The sequence below is a fragment of the Hesperophylax consimilis genome, chromosome 23, assembly GCF_061612785.1.
Source record: "Hesperophylax consimilis isolate HC1 chromosome 23, BYU_Hcon_1.0, whole genome shotgun sequence".
Lineage (NCBI taxonomy): Eukaryota > Metazoa > Arthropoda > Insecta > Trichoptera > Limnephilidae > Hesperophylax > Hesperophylax consimilis.
This window is the reverse complement of record NC_142858.1, coordinates 26,855,140-26,873,143: the sequence shown is the minus strand read 5'-3', so window position 1 is coordinate 26,873,143 and position 18,004 is coordinate 26,855,140.

The window sequence follows — 18,004 nt, the reverse complement described above, 5'->3', positions numbered from 1 at the left end:
ATTTGGTGTACAGTTAAATAAGGCCAAGTCTAAGGATTTAAGGAAGGATGAAATATTTTGGTGTTTAGGTGACCTGTATAGTGCAAGAATTGTGGTTTGGATGGTTTTTATTTTAAGGCAGTTGGCATTATCAATGATTAATTCAGAGATAATCGGGTCCAGCTCAGATTTTACATAGACAATTACTCCATCTGACTGAGTCTTATTATTTTGTGTATTGAAAACTGTAAATCCTGTAATGTTTTTGTGAGTGTAATTTGATTTGATCCAACATTCAGTTAAAATTATTATGTCAAAAATATTATTCAAATCGGCAAGTGTTACAAGAAGGTCATTATAGTTCTTATCAATGCTTCGAATGTTTGTTGAGAATATTTTTAATCGTTTATAGGGTTTTAGAATATTTATGCACTTTGAGGCAACATTGGTTTCAGGAGAAATCACGTTACCGTGGTTTTCTATTTGTAGATTAATATCAATCATTTCGTTTGACTAGTACCAGCTAATTGTATCACGAGCAATGAACGAACAATGTAGGAATATTACACACACAAAATACGATGGCATTTAATTACACGCTAGATCGTTCGCCATACGTTTGGGAATCGGTAACTAATGCGGCTCCTTTATAAACAGTGTCAAATGTTTACGGGAGAAATAGTGTGTTCGTTTAGGTACCTACTTTGTATTATAAATAAACAAACTTTGTTTAAAACCTCTGGCTTAAAGCAAATATTCGAGAAATCTCTCTGTAAATATTATTATTTCAATCTTTAATCGATGTTCGGTCGAGATGCTAAGGATTGGTCTTTAAAACAATAATTATTTGATTTTTATACGTACTTTTATTCAAACTTCTCTTCGTGCGGGAAAATTTCAGAGGATTGCAAATAGATCGCCATAGATCTTATTTGTGTTAGTTTGTCACGTATACTCGATCAAGACGCGTTGACATAAACCCCTTTATTAACCCTTAGAAGACGGTTAATATTTTGTAAATATCTCAAAGCCAAATAAATATAATATTGAAAATATATTTGAAATAATTGACAGGAATCTACAATGTCATGTTTAAATTAAGAATTTTCATGGACAATACTGAAATGCGTTCAAAACTTCTAAAACCTGGCTATATACACTGCACATTGCAGTGCACCTGAAAGTAGTCATGATTTCACTGAACTGCTCTTGTAGTTGGTCACATCCTAAGGGTTAAAAAACGTGTTTAAATTGACTGATAAACAACATAATCAGCAGCGGAATGTGCCGCAAACGTTCTGAATATTATTTTTAATAAATACAATTTGGAATAACACAAACTAATTAATCATTCCAAAAATTACTAATAAATACAGCCAACGAACATTCGCCTATCTTGTACCTTATATATTTAATAAGATTTCAAAAATTACTAATAAATACGACCAACGAACATTCGCCTATCCTTATACCTTATATGTTTAATAAGATTTCAAAAATTACTGATACATACGACCAACGAACATTCGCCTATCTTGTAACTTATAAATTTAGTAAAAATTCAAAAATTACTAATAAATACGACTAACGGACATTCGACTATCGTGTACCTTATATATTTAATAAGATTTCAACGGATGTAAATAGCAAATCAACTTAACTTAAAAAAGAACACAAAAATGGTTAATATACGAAGATTTTTTATATTGATATTGTTTATAAATACATTAGTGTCCATTGGTTATACACGTAATTGTATAAATCTGCATATGCGTGTGTTTAAGTATGTTGTGTACCTTTGAGCGTGTGTATGCATATGAGTAAGTTAACTGTGTTATATTTATCAGTCTATGTATTTTTTGCTTTTGTATTGTGGTCACTTGAAATTTTATTCTTCTTTATCTATTTTCTATACTGTGGCTTCTTTTCTATATGTGTGCTTTAGAGCAGACGCCGTTGGATCTGTTTGTAAATAATTAGATATAATCTAGGAAGTCATATTTGCCCAGCGTCTTATCTTTATACTATTTTTTATTATCTTATAATACTTATTGAATTTCGGTTATGTGCCTGTAACTCCGGTTCAATGAACTCTATAACTTTAGCTTTGAATTTAAGTTTGTGTGTACCTACCTACCTGTAATTTATTTTAAGTGCCTATTTTAAAATTGGAACAAATTTTTCGAAAATTCAGATTATTCCATTTAGATGGAACACAATTGGTTCCACTTTTTATCCCCAATTTGTCCAATTTGACCTCTAACGCTCTAACGCCGAACGACCGTAAGCTACTGAATCCGGTCCCCGCGCACTGCTACAATGCAATAACAATAATATTTGTAAATAAACAGTTATACCTACTATAATGTATTTTCATAAAGTGTTAAGAAAAAAGTTTAGTTGGATATTCATATAATTTATATACACATATTAAATATGGTGCATACAAACTGTTTACGGTTTCAACAGTTCGTTTTTTATGGAAATGGGTTTTTTGATGATTTTATAGACCACATATTGTAGTCGAGGGTTTTGTCTAAACATCTCTGCAGTTTGTCTAAATAACGACAGACGAGAACAGTAGTAGGTACCTAAACGAGATGCAGACGCATAGCTGATGTGAGCCGTAGGGATTGTAAATCCGGACATGTTTTGAAAATCATTCTTATAACTTAAAATCCGGATATCCGGATTAATACCGAATTTATAAAACATTTAAGCAATGAGCTATTTCGGAATGATGTAAAAGAAACAAAAACAATATATAGGTACCTACTTTTTGTAATAAGCTTGGACTGTCTTCATTTTTAAATATATTATAGGGGTAACACTCTCAACTGGCAAGCCGAAGGCCGCGGGTTCAAATCAAATGAATTTTACTTGTAATAATATAATAATATTTAAACATTTATTAATTTAAAATGTTATACTTCCTAGAGTGGAATATACTCTCAGTATCTCCCTGGTGTAAGACCACTATTCAGAATTGAAACATTGCTTGAAATAGCTTTACCCATGTTTGGTGACCAGATTTGAATAGCCATATAACCCCCCACCTTCCTCTTCCCCATCTACTTCCCCTCCCCACTATCTTTAGCAAAATAACACACCCCAATTGGAGATCCCAAAGTTTCACTGGCCGCAGACGGTTGGGAGCAGTTGGGACTCTTTTCCAGTTTTCACCCATAAAAAAGGTTAAAATAAATAATTTAAAAAAAAAACAGATAAAAAGTGCACAATTAACCATAGCAAATGTCACGGGTTCAAGTCTGGTGTGCGCAAGTAAATCTTATTTGATTAATTTGGGTTATTCTATACTTAAACCTTATTTGGCGCGTTCCAGAGTGATGGATTATTTCATTATCACCTTTCAGAATCGAAACGCGGCTTGAAATGGCTTTAGCCATATTACTGACAAGCATAATTTGTAGGTGCGTATTATTTATTTATTATAATATAAGACTTTATTTTTCTTACATCATATTTTTTCTTATTCATGAGCGATTTTTTTCTGATTAATAAATAATGAGCCCAATTTTTGGAAAAACGTGTAGAATTCCGCGGCACGTTAAATACGCTAAACCAAATAAATCGCACTTTGTTTCAACTTAATAACTACAAGAAATAACTTTTTATGTCATGGGAGATGGTTAGAGAGATATATTAATGTTCTGTTTTTTCTCAATCAATGTTCAGTTTCAAGGTTAGGACATATGCATACATTATTTAAATAACAAAACTAAGAACCTAAAGACCTATTTTGTGCATGTTTAAACAGTTTATTTATTTATTTATTATTGGATAATTTGTATAGCGCCGCTTTTGTGATATATCACCTCAGGGGCGCTTTACAGTTGATGCAGGTATTACAGAAAATATAAATATTACAAAAATAGAGTGAAGTTAAGTTAAGTAAAATGAAGTAAAGGAACAGGTGACACGAATATAGAAGAGGGAGACTTTGCAGCCAGAATCCTAGGTGGTGAAGAAACTGGACCAGCTGCTGCAGCGAGAGAGTCCACCGCGTCCACCAACAGTGCCAGCACAAGGTTCGTCATCCGTTCAGGTATGTGTCTGCTGCTAATAAAGCGCTGACACACTATCCTCTCACAGATACCAGATCTTGGCAGTTGTCTCCATTAGATATTTAAGTTGAAATCAATTTTATTTTTAAAGAGCCTTTGATTGGAACTGAATTCGACAATTTTACCCCCTTATTATTAAATGTTGTATTTGCGCTATACGTGAAAATTCGTTGGGTTGGTAACCTAATTAAATATTAAGGATAGTTCTATATCTGACTGGTGCATTTAATAAAACATTGTGTCCTAAATAATTAAAAAAGTTATATTCTGATTCCACTGTGATTAGTCCTAGAATCCGCATTTTTAGAAATCCGGATTATCCGGATTGCAATCTCTATGCGGCCGTATTATGGCGAGCGATGCCAACACGCAAGGGCCTCGGAAAACACAACCCGTTCCCACACGTGATAAAGCTTGATAGCTTTGTTGATTTCTCGTTGAATTTTTGTTTACCACAATGTCCATAATGGGTATGAAGATATTTTCTCGGTGATCGAAAAGGTGCGTTCGAGGCATTATTAGATGGCAGAAAGAGACGTGTGAACATTGAACGTGTCAAGCAAATTCATGGAAGTCCGCTGGACTTTAATTTTAATTAATAAAATAAAATACATTTGTAAAGCTTCGGGGAGTGGAGCATTAAAGGAGTTAGGTAAGAGGATGGTTGGATTTGTGTTTGACTGAAAATTGAACCTTCCTTCCCAGCGTTACGACAACGATTATATCTGCCGAGTTTCATCTCGATCGGATGTCTGGAAGTGGATTAATTTCCACTACCTAGATGAGCATTCATTCATCCACGAAAAATTTCAAAACGCCTAATATCGGGCTATACTGTTTTTCAGCTCATCATAAATAAGAGCACAAGTCGGAAATTCGGTTTCGGCTGAAAATGTTGTTTAGGTCGGTCATTAATAACCAGTTATCTGTAGGCGTAGACTACAACTTAAATTAGTAATTAATCCTTCTACATTTTTCTTCAGTGTAATTCTCGTAGGTCTTGTAGTATTGTCATTTGATTCATTAATCCATCATTGGCTATGCAAAAAGTGCTGCTGCAAATTAAGTGTGGTACAATGAATTCGTTGTATACATTTATATTGGAACATATGTTTAGGAATCTTATTATTCTTCCCAAAAGTGAGAACTTTTAAAATTAATATTTTATTGTGTTTTGAAAATAACTCAGTTTGGAAGTTCAGTATTACTCACAAAGATTTAATTTCAAACACTTCTTTCAAAGCTTCACCGTCTATAAATATTTTTCTTTTTGTATGTCAACTCGTTTTCCAATGTTCATTAATTTGTTTTTATTTTTATTCAATTTTTGTTTATTTTTTCTACAGACAAATAGATGTTTCATTTAGGTGATTCATTATGAGTTTATAATCTTCTGCTGTTATGTATATCAACGCATCATCTGATATATAGTGGTAGGTATCTACATTGGCGGCATACTCGAAAATTAAAAGCAGCACTTGACTAAATTTGAACACTTCACACCGATCTCGATACCTTACTTCGAAGTCTATATTGAAATATACGAAAGAATTAAAAATACATAAACACAAAAATTATAAACTAAACTTACACTTTTAAGATTAGTCCGAATCTATTGAATTTCACAACTTCAACTCCCTTCGTACACGACGTTTAATTACTGATCAAATCTTGGTACTTAAAATAATGAATAATGACCTTTGATTCATATTCCATCAATTTATTTAATTTGTCCACATGTAGAACCAATATTAGAAAATATTTCAAATTAATCGTATACGTGCGCGATATAACACAAAAAATCACAATACAGAAAAATTTAGCAATAACCCTTAGAAATATCGAATGGAAGTAACGCGTAAGATTAAAAAATAAAACGTGAATATAGAATGTATCGGGAGAATCTCCTATCCTTATCCTATATTCCACTTCATAAATAAAAAAAAACTAAAGTAAATGTCTTTCTCCCGTCAAGGGTTTTCTAGCACATCATTTAAAATTATAGAGAGAGGGTAGGTGAATATATAAATTAATTTTATTCAAATTAGCAAATTAAAAATTTTATTGAAGAAATTGAAATTCAGACTAAAGCATTAAAAACTTTTTTGGTTTGACTTCAATTAACTTAATATATTTGCATTCTACGTATAAGCTGTGTGTTACTTACAAATAAATAAATTCTGATCAAGATATTATGTCCCACGTATTGAAATGGTCTCAAAGCGACTGTGAAGGTGATTAATTTAATTTATCAGCCATAAATAAAGATACGTTACCTTTTTAAACGCGATGACATATTTAGCGTCGGAGAGCGCTGAGCGTTTAAACATAAAAGGGGCGCTTTATTTCAAAAGTGTTTTTTCGAGTCGACTAAATGCCCGATTAATTGCCCGTGACTTTGAACCAGTTGTTTTGGTTTATTTCCATTCCTTGGTCCTGTTGCGTGTCATTTCTTCCGCTAGGAAAAAAACAGCAAGATGCCAAACACCGCGGAAAAACTTAATCTTCTGTTCACATTTTACACAACAGAGAGTGAGTCAGGAACAGTCTTATTATATAGTACTAGTCTTTGAACAGTAGACCACTTTGCATTTTTTTGCAATTAAATGCGAAGTCCCGGCGATGTCCGGGCTTTTTGCAGAGTTTTTTGAAAACAGTTGAAGATGGAAATTTTCCTCTTATTTTGAGAACGTTAAGTGTGCAAAATTTCATCAAGATATATCAAAATTCTGCTTTAACGGATGGCAAAATTAGACGTTATGATGTTGGTGGTTTTTATAAATCTCACGTAAACAATGAACTTCATCTAGTTTTGAAGTGTGCGAAATTTCAGAATAAAGATGAAGATTTTTATAAAACAAAGCCGCCCACCTCCAGACACTATATAGACTACAGACACCACCTACAGTTTTTTATAGTATTGGGATGAGGGTCGTTCGAAAGCTCTTGTAGAAAGTGACCTTCTTTTTGTTTCGAAGGTCAAGTGTGCATAATTTCATCAATCTCGAATGAAACTTTAGATTCAGCGCCCTTGAGGTGATTTTTCACAAAAAAGACGCTCGACAAATTATCCAATTATTATTATTATTATTATTATTAAATCAAATCCACGTAGCCCGCCCACCCACCACAGACGCACATCCTTACATAAATATGTGAAGACCAGCGCCTACTAAACTATAAAAATCACGGGATAGTCTGAATTCTTGACAAATCAATTCCAAATCTGAATCGTAATAAAAATAATTTTCTCTTAAAAATACTATATTAAGGGTAGGTACCCACATAGTTCTTCGCACAAGCAGTTCCAATTTTTGAAATGACACTTGTTATCATATCAAATATGAGTCCATCCAACCAGATTTTACGCAGAACTGACGCACAGCACAGACAAACGAACTTGGTATGTTTTATGATGTAGTTTAATTGATTATACCCTGTGTCCATTTTACGTGTTTACAAATTTAAAATGTTGGTAGAGTAAGTAATGGAAAAATAGTAGTTTATATTCCTAAATATATATGGAGGAATGTATGGCAAAAAGAGTATGAATTAGATTATATTAGGTTAATATTGTCAGAACGTTTATATTTGCCTTGCATCGTTTCTCGTCATTATTTATTTCGTCGTAAGTATATACCTGGAATTTACTTACCTAATTGAACAATATATATTACCTGTTCGTCTATAATTACAAAAGACGAACTAATTAAGAATTAATTCTAGAAAAAAATAAAATAAAAATTCAAGACCATATTTTTTTAAACCAATTTTTCCTAATTTCACTGTTTTATATTATTCTCGAATCCAAATAGTTAGTTAGAAAGCTTTTGACTTAATTCGTAATTTTAATACTAAGCACTCGAAGGAAAGACGTAATTTTTGTAATATTTCACCTTTTTTCCGTATAATAGTTATGAACCGATTAAAAACTAATTTAGAAGTAATAGAAAAATAAAACTTGGACCATAATAAGATCTCGCATTAGAAAGACATGTCAAAATGCGCGTGATTTTAAAATAGAAATATTCAAATCGTGATGAATGCAACGAAAATCATGATGACCGAAAGAAGCACTGAAACGTGCAGCGATTCAGGAGCGGCGCAATCAACAAAAGAACAAATTTAAAGAAATTTCACTTCTTAAATTACGCCTGCACTAGATAACTTTTCTTCAAAGGGTTAATAGATCACATAGGTCACTGTAGAAATGTATTATAAGTTTGTACAGCGCCCTTGAGGTGATTTTGCACAAAAACGGCGCTGTACAAGTCATCCAATTATTATTATTATTATTAATAATATATCACAGAAAAGTTCCATCTGTTCGGAGCCAGAGAGATTTGTGAGACTGAACGAAGGTTGTAGAGCTTTGAAGCCAATGATTAAGATAAAGCCATTTCAAGCAAAGTTAGACCATTTTTAGAAAACGTGTTTTCAACCATAAAATTAGCAATAAGCAACAGATTTTATTTTTCTAAAAGGTAAATTAGTAACTTCCCTAGGGATTACTCTAGAAAAATCAGAGAATTTAGTAATACGTTCATCAGAAATAATTAAAATAAATCCCACGGAAAGATCAATTTTCTCGGCTTGTTACGGAAAATTCGACCGTGGGTCCATCCAATACACGACTTCAACACTTATGTCGTTAAGATTTCCACTTTATTTCAGGGATTGGCTAGGGCAGATTCAACGGCAGGTCTGTCGAATACACCAGGGCCGCGCCTCGCATATTTTCGTGCGTGGCTTCTTTACTTACGTCATCAAGATTCCGACTTTGTTTTGGGGTATTGTCTCGTCTTAACCGAATTACAAATAATTTTAAATAAATCAGCAATACTCATTTTTCTCCTTGAAATTACTTATTATTATTATTCTCAGAACTCCACGCCACTGCGCGTGCAGAGTGTGCAGTCCATTTGCGCACACATGTTGTTTTACCACGACCCTCCGCTGTTTGTTTTTTCACAGCCGAAGACTGACAAACGCTTCCAAGAAAAGCATTGTCTAATAATCTTCCTTCCCGAAATGTCTCGCTGGAGATGGATGGCAGAAACGGCAAATCCCCAAATCAGAACTTGGGACAGGCATTATTACCACTGCGCATGGACTCCTCAGACAGGGTTGGATTTTGAGAATTAGAATGAACTAAGTAACCATAACCCCGTTTTTCCGCAGGGGTAGACAGAGAGGATGGATCAAAAACTCGTCTTGGAACACATTCTTTGTTTAATTTTCATTTATACATCGTATCATCGTTTCACCATAAACACGTAGAAATCTTGTTGGTAAAAATATTGCAAAATTATTAATAACTCTTCGAATTGCAGGCGCAAGTGGTCTGCAATCCCGTTTTTAACCGGATTTTAATAAATCAGAAATACTCATTTTTTTAGTGTGGATGCTGAAAAAAAAAATTTCAAAACCAGATACGCTGATTTTTACAACATAACATAACATTCATTCCATCTTACTAAAGAAACTAGAACAAATAGGAATACATGGAGACTAATTGCGCTGGATGAAATCATATTTATATAATAGAACACAACTAGTGCTTATTAACGGATACAAATCATCCCCTATAGTTGTAACTTCTGGAGTACCACAGGGGTCAAATCTTGGCCCCCTGCTTTTTCTTATATTCATAAATGACCTTGGATCGAAATTAAACTGTGATTATGCTTTTTCCGCCGATGATCTTAAATTTTTTCGTAAAATTAAGTCTGTTACCGATCATCTAGTGCTTCAAAAGGATCTCGATACACTAAATAATGATATGCACTTAAATGTTGATAAAATGTTACATTCTAAACTTTACTAGAAATAAGGTTATAAAGAATTTTTCCTATTTCATTAATAATAATATTCTTAAGAAAGTGTCTTCTATAAGAGATCTAGGAATTAATCTTGATTCAAAATTCATATTTGATTTACACACTAATGACATTAAGTCCAGATCACTTAAAATGGTGAGATTTATTCACAGAATAACTTAACCTTTCAAAGATCCTCAATCAATTCTAACCCTTTACTATGCCTTAATTATAAGTAAACTTGAAAATGGAAGCACTATTTGGAATCCACATTATTGCAAGTATGAAAACATTATAGAATCGGTTAAAAAAATGCTCTTTCAAATGTGGACTATATGACCATCTTAGATCGTACGACGCACGTCGTGAATACTTTAAGATTAATACACTTAAAATAAGAAGGCAATTGACTGACTTAATATGTTTGCGTAAAATTATCCACGGCCATTTTGATACCTCATTATGTCTTAGCAATATTGAAATAAATGTCTCCAATACCCATTGTTTAAGACACCATAGCATTTTTCACCTGAAATTTTCAAAAATAATATCGCTATTTTAGCCCTCTGACCCAAATGTGTCGACTGTGTAATAAGATTGAGTGCTGAAGTAGATATTTTTGTTGATAAATTATATGGATTCAAAAAAAAAATTACTTTTGTTAAATAATATGTTGCACTGATTATATTATGTATTACTTGCGTTTCTTACTTTTCTGTAATATTTGTATTTCATATATATTTTTAATTTTGAATTTTTATTTGTTTTATATTTTAATCTTTATTTAGGTAGGTATATGAAAATTAATGTGTCTTTGTATGTGTATTTGTATATTAACTGAGTTTTTATAACTGGATTGTTCTCACGTAAGTGAGATCGTCTGTAAAAACCCAGTATAAATAAACATAAACTTAAACATAGACAAAACACAAACATAACATACACATAACCTTAACATAACATAACGTAAGGATAAAATAAACATAACATGAACTCGGAACCGATTTTTTTCAAATTCGACTTAATCAATCCAACTTTGGTCTCGATTTGCTCGAAAACCAACACTCGAATCAGAAACTTACGGGGTTTGTTTTTTATTCAAATCTACAAGAGGAAGGTCACTGTCCACGTGCGATTTCGAAAAACCACCCCGTCCTTTTTCCCACACCCCTTAAAGCAGAATAAAGTCCTGGAAACGCCGGGTACTTCTGCTAGTAATATATAAATACGCGAGCCCGACTCACACACCTGAGGTGAAGAGGGTTTACCAAGCAGAATGAGGTGTCCCAAATCTGCTCTAATCCCGGCCATCTCTCGAGGTGTGAGTATTTAGTATGGCTGAGAGTAAAGCCCTCGTTTCCGGGCTCACTGGCGCAGACGGGAAACCTGGAAAATGTCCGAAATATTTGCGTAAACTACACATAATACCAACATGAATACGAAGAAAGAGAAGATAAAACCGTATAAATATTTCTTAGTATGTATTTATATAATTGTTTCATGAAAACATACTATAGTCACTACTAATTAATCCATAGTCACTAGTTATTAATCTTACTTGTAAACTACCACTAATAATTAACAACTGTAATGATACGTATACATCCGCGAGCCGAACTGCCGAACTGAACCTCAACTTATGGGAAAGAAACGAAGCAACCGCAAATGGCGCGAAACGTCGCTTGCAGTTGATTCGTTCCTTTCCCGTAATTCGTGGTACGGTTCATACCACGAATACGTACCCTAAGAATGTTATTATTTACAGTACAACAAATACAAAAAAGAGAGAAAAAGTTAGATATATATATATATATATATTTATAGATTAGTTATAAGTATAAGTTATTTTAACTAACTAACTAAAAAACTATCACGCCGTTTCCCCGCAGGGGTAGGAATAGAGGTTGGACCGCCAAACAACTCCGTATTGGCACACATCGTCTAATACATATTCTATTCTTTTTTTATTTATTTATTACAGAATAGTACAAGATTTCAAAATTATAACTTTTTTTTCCTAATTATTTTACTACTCCATAAGGTGAGCTCCAGGAGCTCGTATATACAGGGTTTTCCAATAAGAGGTGTTATTTTGAATAGCCCGCTATTTCGGTAGATGTTACTTTTGAAGCTGTCATTTTTTAACATTTGACAAGTAGAAACTACGTAATTCATAAAAATGGAACGATACACCCTTCAACAACGCATTGAAATTATTAAAATTCACTTGAGTGAATCAAATCTAAATCATCTTGAGTGATGAGGCCCATTTCCACCTCGGTGGCTTCGTCAACAAGCAAAATTGTCGCATCTGGGGCTCGGAAAACCCAAGAGTTATTGTTGAAAAGCCTCTCTATTCTCAACGTGTTACTGTTTGGTGCGGTTTATGGTCCGGTGGAGTCATTGGACCTTACTTTGTCGAAAATGAGGCTGGAGCAACAGTTACGGTGAATGGATCGCTATCGAGAGATGATTAATGATTATTTATGGCCGAAATTGGATGGTATTGATCTGGACAACGTTCAATTTTAACAAGACGGCGTTACGTGACACACAAGCAACGAAACTATTGATCTTTTACGATTGAATATCAAAATAACACCTCTTATTGGAAAACCCTGTACAAAGAGAAAAATGTTTAAAAATTGATGTGTGAAGAGTATTCAAAGTCTTAAAAAACTACAAACGTAATTCAAACAAATAAAATAATATTATTGTAGAAAGCAATCACTTTGTGGTTTGACATATTTAATAAAATAAAATACTTTTTTGTTTTAAAAACCACGATATTTATTAATGATAAATTAAATAAAATAATGTTTAAAATAATAGTTCATATTTCAAGGTTTCTATTACGTTAATATAAATATGTGGTCGAAGAATGCCCGCTCCATTCATTCCCCGGCCGGATTCATGAGGTACACATGGCAACGCCTGAGGTCCTAGAATGGCTCACCGATCTAGATGTCCCCCTCTGACCCCCCCACGCCCCCACCATACGAAAGAAGAAGTTACCTTAATTTTGTTTTTGGACAATAAAATATTGTACCATTTCGCAAATAAATTATTATTATTGTGACATGTTTTATTATATTAAGTTGTCAATCGCCCTTGTGGTGTTTACTCGCGAAGGCGTTGTAGAAATGATTCAAACTTTGGGAATAGCGTTGGGAATCGTACCTGCATATCAACAGGAAAGAAACATCTAGACTTAATGTCTGTTCGCATCACCATTACATCACGGAGGTCGAACTCTAAATTGTCTCCAAGAAAGATGACCGGGACTACCCCGGGGGGTTAGGCCAGCAGGAGCGGAAGTGATTTATCCAACAGCCAATCGGCCAACGTCGACTATTCCTTTGGGTTTCCTTGTAATTCGATCATGATTCATGACCGATACAGAATACAGTCGTGAGAAAATACGATTTCAGCTTTATGCGATGTGTGGTGTATTTTAGCAAGTTCCTGTTTGTCTTATTAATTTACGTATATTGCAACATCTTGAAGAAATAACGTAAACCTTTTTGGATGAGATTGACCGACCCATATTTTTTTACATTTGTCCTTGTGTTCAGGGTCCATTCATAAAATTAAAGTTTTGTTGTCTTGGTGAGTTATGTGAAAAAGTATGATTTTTAAATGGTGAGAAGTCAAGAGTCAGGAGTGCATAGTTACCAAATAAAGAAATAAGTTTTTTGGGTTTGTTTGTTTTTTTTTATATAGTTAAAACATTTCTTAGATGGTTTGGGCATATAGAGCAATTGAACGAAAAAATAATGAAAGGAGAATATATAACGCAAGTCTGAATTGTAGAAGAAGGAACGGGGATTTCCGAGGAAGACATGCCACGATCAAGTGAACAAGATTAGAGATTAAGTAGGTATAAATTTTTAAATATTAAGGTGAGTTTGTAAAATAAGTTCCAATCCAAAAATTGAACAGTAAAAATATAATAAATCAATAAAGGGTGATAAAATAGCAACAGTAAAACTCATACAATATGTAGTGTTTTTTTAAATATTGTATCGTCTCAGTGCATAATGGTATTTTCTCCCAGTTTAAACTTTCTAACAAAAGTATGTTTATCTGAAGTGACCAGCCAGGGAAGTTTGTGCTACATATATGTTTGTGTACATAATTAGATAGAACCTAGAAAGCCATATTTGTGCAGCCCACTTGAGGTGATTTTTCACAGAAATGGAGCTATACAAGTTATACAATTATTATTAATACATTATAACTTAATGTTTACGAAAATATTTAAAAAAACAATTCGTACTAGTAAAGTTTTACATTTATTCCATAGAGAAAGAGATTTGTTGTTTTTGGTAAGTATAGTATGCCAAGGCTCTGTAAGGGTATGGGATAACTACAAAATTTTATGAATAAAAAATAAAAACATTCGATGCGTAGGCGTACGAGAGTTTTCTTGAACGCGAAATGCCTAATACAGATGTTCGTATCGTCGAGACGGCTAATGAATTTATCACTTTTGAAAAATATGATGAATTCTTCTTCAGCCAAGTGTAATAAAAATAGACGAACAGAGTAGTCTGTCTCCTTTCTTCGCACGCGGGACGCCGACAAAAGGAGGAGCGAGCGCATCAAAGCGACAGCGCCAAAGCGTGCCCTTTTCACAGATCGTTAGGATACGGAATACAAACGGATGCTCGCGGCAAACACGACGGAGTTCGGGCGACACACACAGGAGACCGAGGAGAAAGAATAATAACTAGGCCTTTCATTAATATATACTGTTTATTTTATTCTGGGAAAACTGAAGATTCTTCTTTGTGTATGAAGGTTACAAAAGTGATTAATACATACAGAAACAAAGACGGTCCAAATACGCTTCCTTGTGGGATTCCGAAAACAAAACAAAAAGAATACGACACCGATTAAGGGTCCCAACTACCCGGGATTAGTGAAAGTGTAGCGTTCCCAAACTTGGAGAATGTTTTGAGGCTGTCGAAAGTAAAGAGGTGAAGTAAATAAGGCTGAGGAAGGATTTGGTTACAAAACGTTTAAACTAGGTATAGCGATTTTAAGCAACGTTTTGTAATCGAAATTTCTGATTCTGGGTATTTTCTACTCTCGAACGAGGTATCCCTCAACACTGTATCCTAAAATATGACATAGGGTCTTTGGAAAAACAGTAGAAGAAAAATAACCCATTAATTGATTTGTTGACAAGTCAATTTCAATTTATATTTTAAACTCCAATCTCTAGGCCCAGAGCCGAGGTTGTTACTGATCTACCAACACTCAATCCTTAAATAACGATGAATCAATGATTATTTATGCAAATATATCGTTATGTTGTGATACGACTTCACCTCAAGAGCGCTTTACTCTAAATAGCTTGACCCATCACAATCCTCATTCTTATGAAATCAATAATTTTCAGGCCATCTTCTCGACAGTAACGTTTACAAGCACAGGCATACAGCTTATCTTAGAACTTACTACTAAGATTTTTCATAAATATACCTACGGCACAAAATGTGCCATTTAAATTTTTTTTCATTTTATATTTATTTTAGCGAATATATCAAACATTATATCTACATGCATTATATTATGGTAAGTTTAAGTAACAGTATTTCTTGGCCTTGGTGCCTGTGCTAATGTGGATTAAAATTATTGAATTCAATTTTATTTGTTTTCTATGTCATTTTTAGTGATTTTTGTTGAAGATGCTGTCGAGTATTGTTGCAAAATAAATGTAGTTTCTTTGTCCGAATGGAGTTTTATAACATGGAATATTTTTTATATAATTTTAATTCGATCTAGTGTGATGAGCACGCGATCTAGTAGAGGATTCTGTATTTTTGATTAGTGTCAATATTATATTTTATAAAAAAAAACCTATTGAAGGCGTTCTCATGGGTACTTTCAGTATGGTCTTTATGATTCCTCTTGGAATTGTTATTCAGGTTATGTATATACCTCAATGTATATGCATAAACAACATGTGAAAGTACACACGATGTCCGAAAGCTCTTAGTACAAGCGGGAAACTGGTGAATCTATATCAAAATACAAAGAATTAACCCCTTCAGTAATCATTTAAAAATTAAAAATGGAAAAAAACAACTTTTTTTATCAATGAATTTTATTTACTCAAAATATATATCCTCATATAAAAGCCATTATATAAACCCAAAATGGGACTGAATATTGATGTTGTGGTGCATAGTGTGAAAAAATAATTAAAATTTTTCTTTAGTACGAATTCCGAATTCTGGCACATAATAGCCGCCCGAGTATACTCGGGCGTGGTCCTTAAGAGGTTAAACTTCGGATTCGATTTACAATAATTTTTAAAGAAAGATGAAATCAAAATAGTTATACTACAAACATACAAAAAGACCTACCAGGTAAGTATTGTACCTACTGTATATTTTCTCCATAAATAGTTAAGTAATAACATAGATCACTGTATTTATTTATTTATTTTATTTATTATTGGATAATTTGTATAGCGCCGCTTTTGTGAGATATCACCTCAGGGGCGCTTTACAGTTGATGCAGGTATTACAGAAAATATAAATATTACAAAAATAGAGTGAAGTTAAGTTAAGTAAAATGAAGTAAAGGAACTGGTGACACGAAGATAGAAGATGGAGACTCTGCAACAAGAATCCCAGGTGGTGAAGAAACTGGTCCAGCTGCTGCAGCGAAAGAGTCCACCGCGTCCACCAACAGTGCCAGCACGAGGTTCGTCATCCGTCCAGGTATGTGTCTGCTGCTAATAAAGCGCTGACACACTATCCTCTCACAGATACCAGACCTTGGCAGCACCGCTGTGACGTTCTACGAAGATAGAAGATGGAGACTCTGCAGCAAGAATCCTAAGTGGTGAAGGAACTGGACCAGCTGCTGCAGTAAGAGAGTCCACCGCGTCCAACAACAGCGTCCAGGTATGTATCTGCTGCTAATAAAGCGCTGACACCTCACATAGATAAGAGACCCTGGCAGCACCGCTGTGACGTTTGGCAAGTCCATCATTTATCTCCATGTAATCCTGTTCCTGGTAATTGTTGAAGTATTATTACTTACACTGTATATTATTACATTGTAGAAATGTTATTATGTTATTATTACACTGTAGAAATGTATTATAAGTTTGTACAGCGCCCTTGAGGTGTTTTTGCACAAAAACGGCGCTATACAAGTCATCCAAGTATTATTATTATGATTTAGATTTAAATGTGATACAGATTTACCAGTTTCCCACTTGTGCGACAAGTTTCCGGTCACCGTGTAAATATTTTAGAATTAATCACAATGATACGATGAATTTATACAGTTTAGATAACTATGTTTCCCTTAAGTTTTGATTTTAATATGTGAATGACGTGAAGCACTGAAAGGAGGTGACAATATCTGGAGCATAACGTACTGTATGCTATTTCACGGTGGATAGGTGTACAGTACACAGATAAAACTGCACCAAATTGTTCTCCAACACAACCACCAGTTCTTGCAGACAGCAGCGCAACGCCTCATTACGCCCCGCGCATCACCGACTTATAGCGGTCGCATTGCAACGCGCTAACGACGCGATGCCCGACTCGTGCCGCTGCGGAAAGAGCGCGACGCGTCACCTGACGCCGTGACGTCACAACCGTGATGGACGACTTGCATACGGAAGACGGAAGGACGCGCCAAAGCTTTCACTCCTGGAATATAAAAAAAGGTAAATTAAAAATTAAGATGCATTATATTAGTTATATTTTTGATGTTGTTAGTCACAGCATGTTGCGGTTCCAACTGTGTGGTACACGGAGAAAAATGAATATAGATGATTTCTTAAAAAAAATACGCTAAAAACAGGATCAGCCATATCCTGATAAAATTTTTATGAACATGTGTTCCAAAATTATGATAATACATTCCTCTTTCACTAAAAGTTTTACAGAGTCGGTACAAACTAACCGAAAACCGGCCACAATAACACTTGCTCCGTGCAATTCTCAACTCTAAAATTCAAAATAGCGTTTTTCATTAAGAAAATAAGTGCTCAATCGACGTAGAAAGTCAAGGGCTTTCCGCCAATTTATCAGTTTCATAATATTAAAACTTAAAATCAACGTAATTATATGGTTTAGTGTTTTT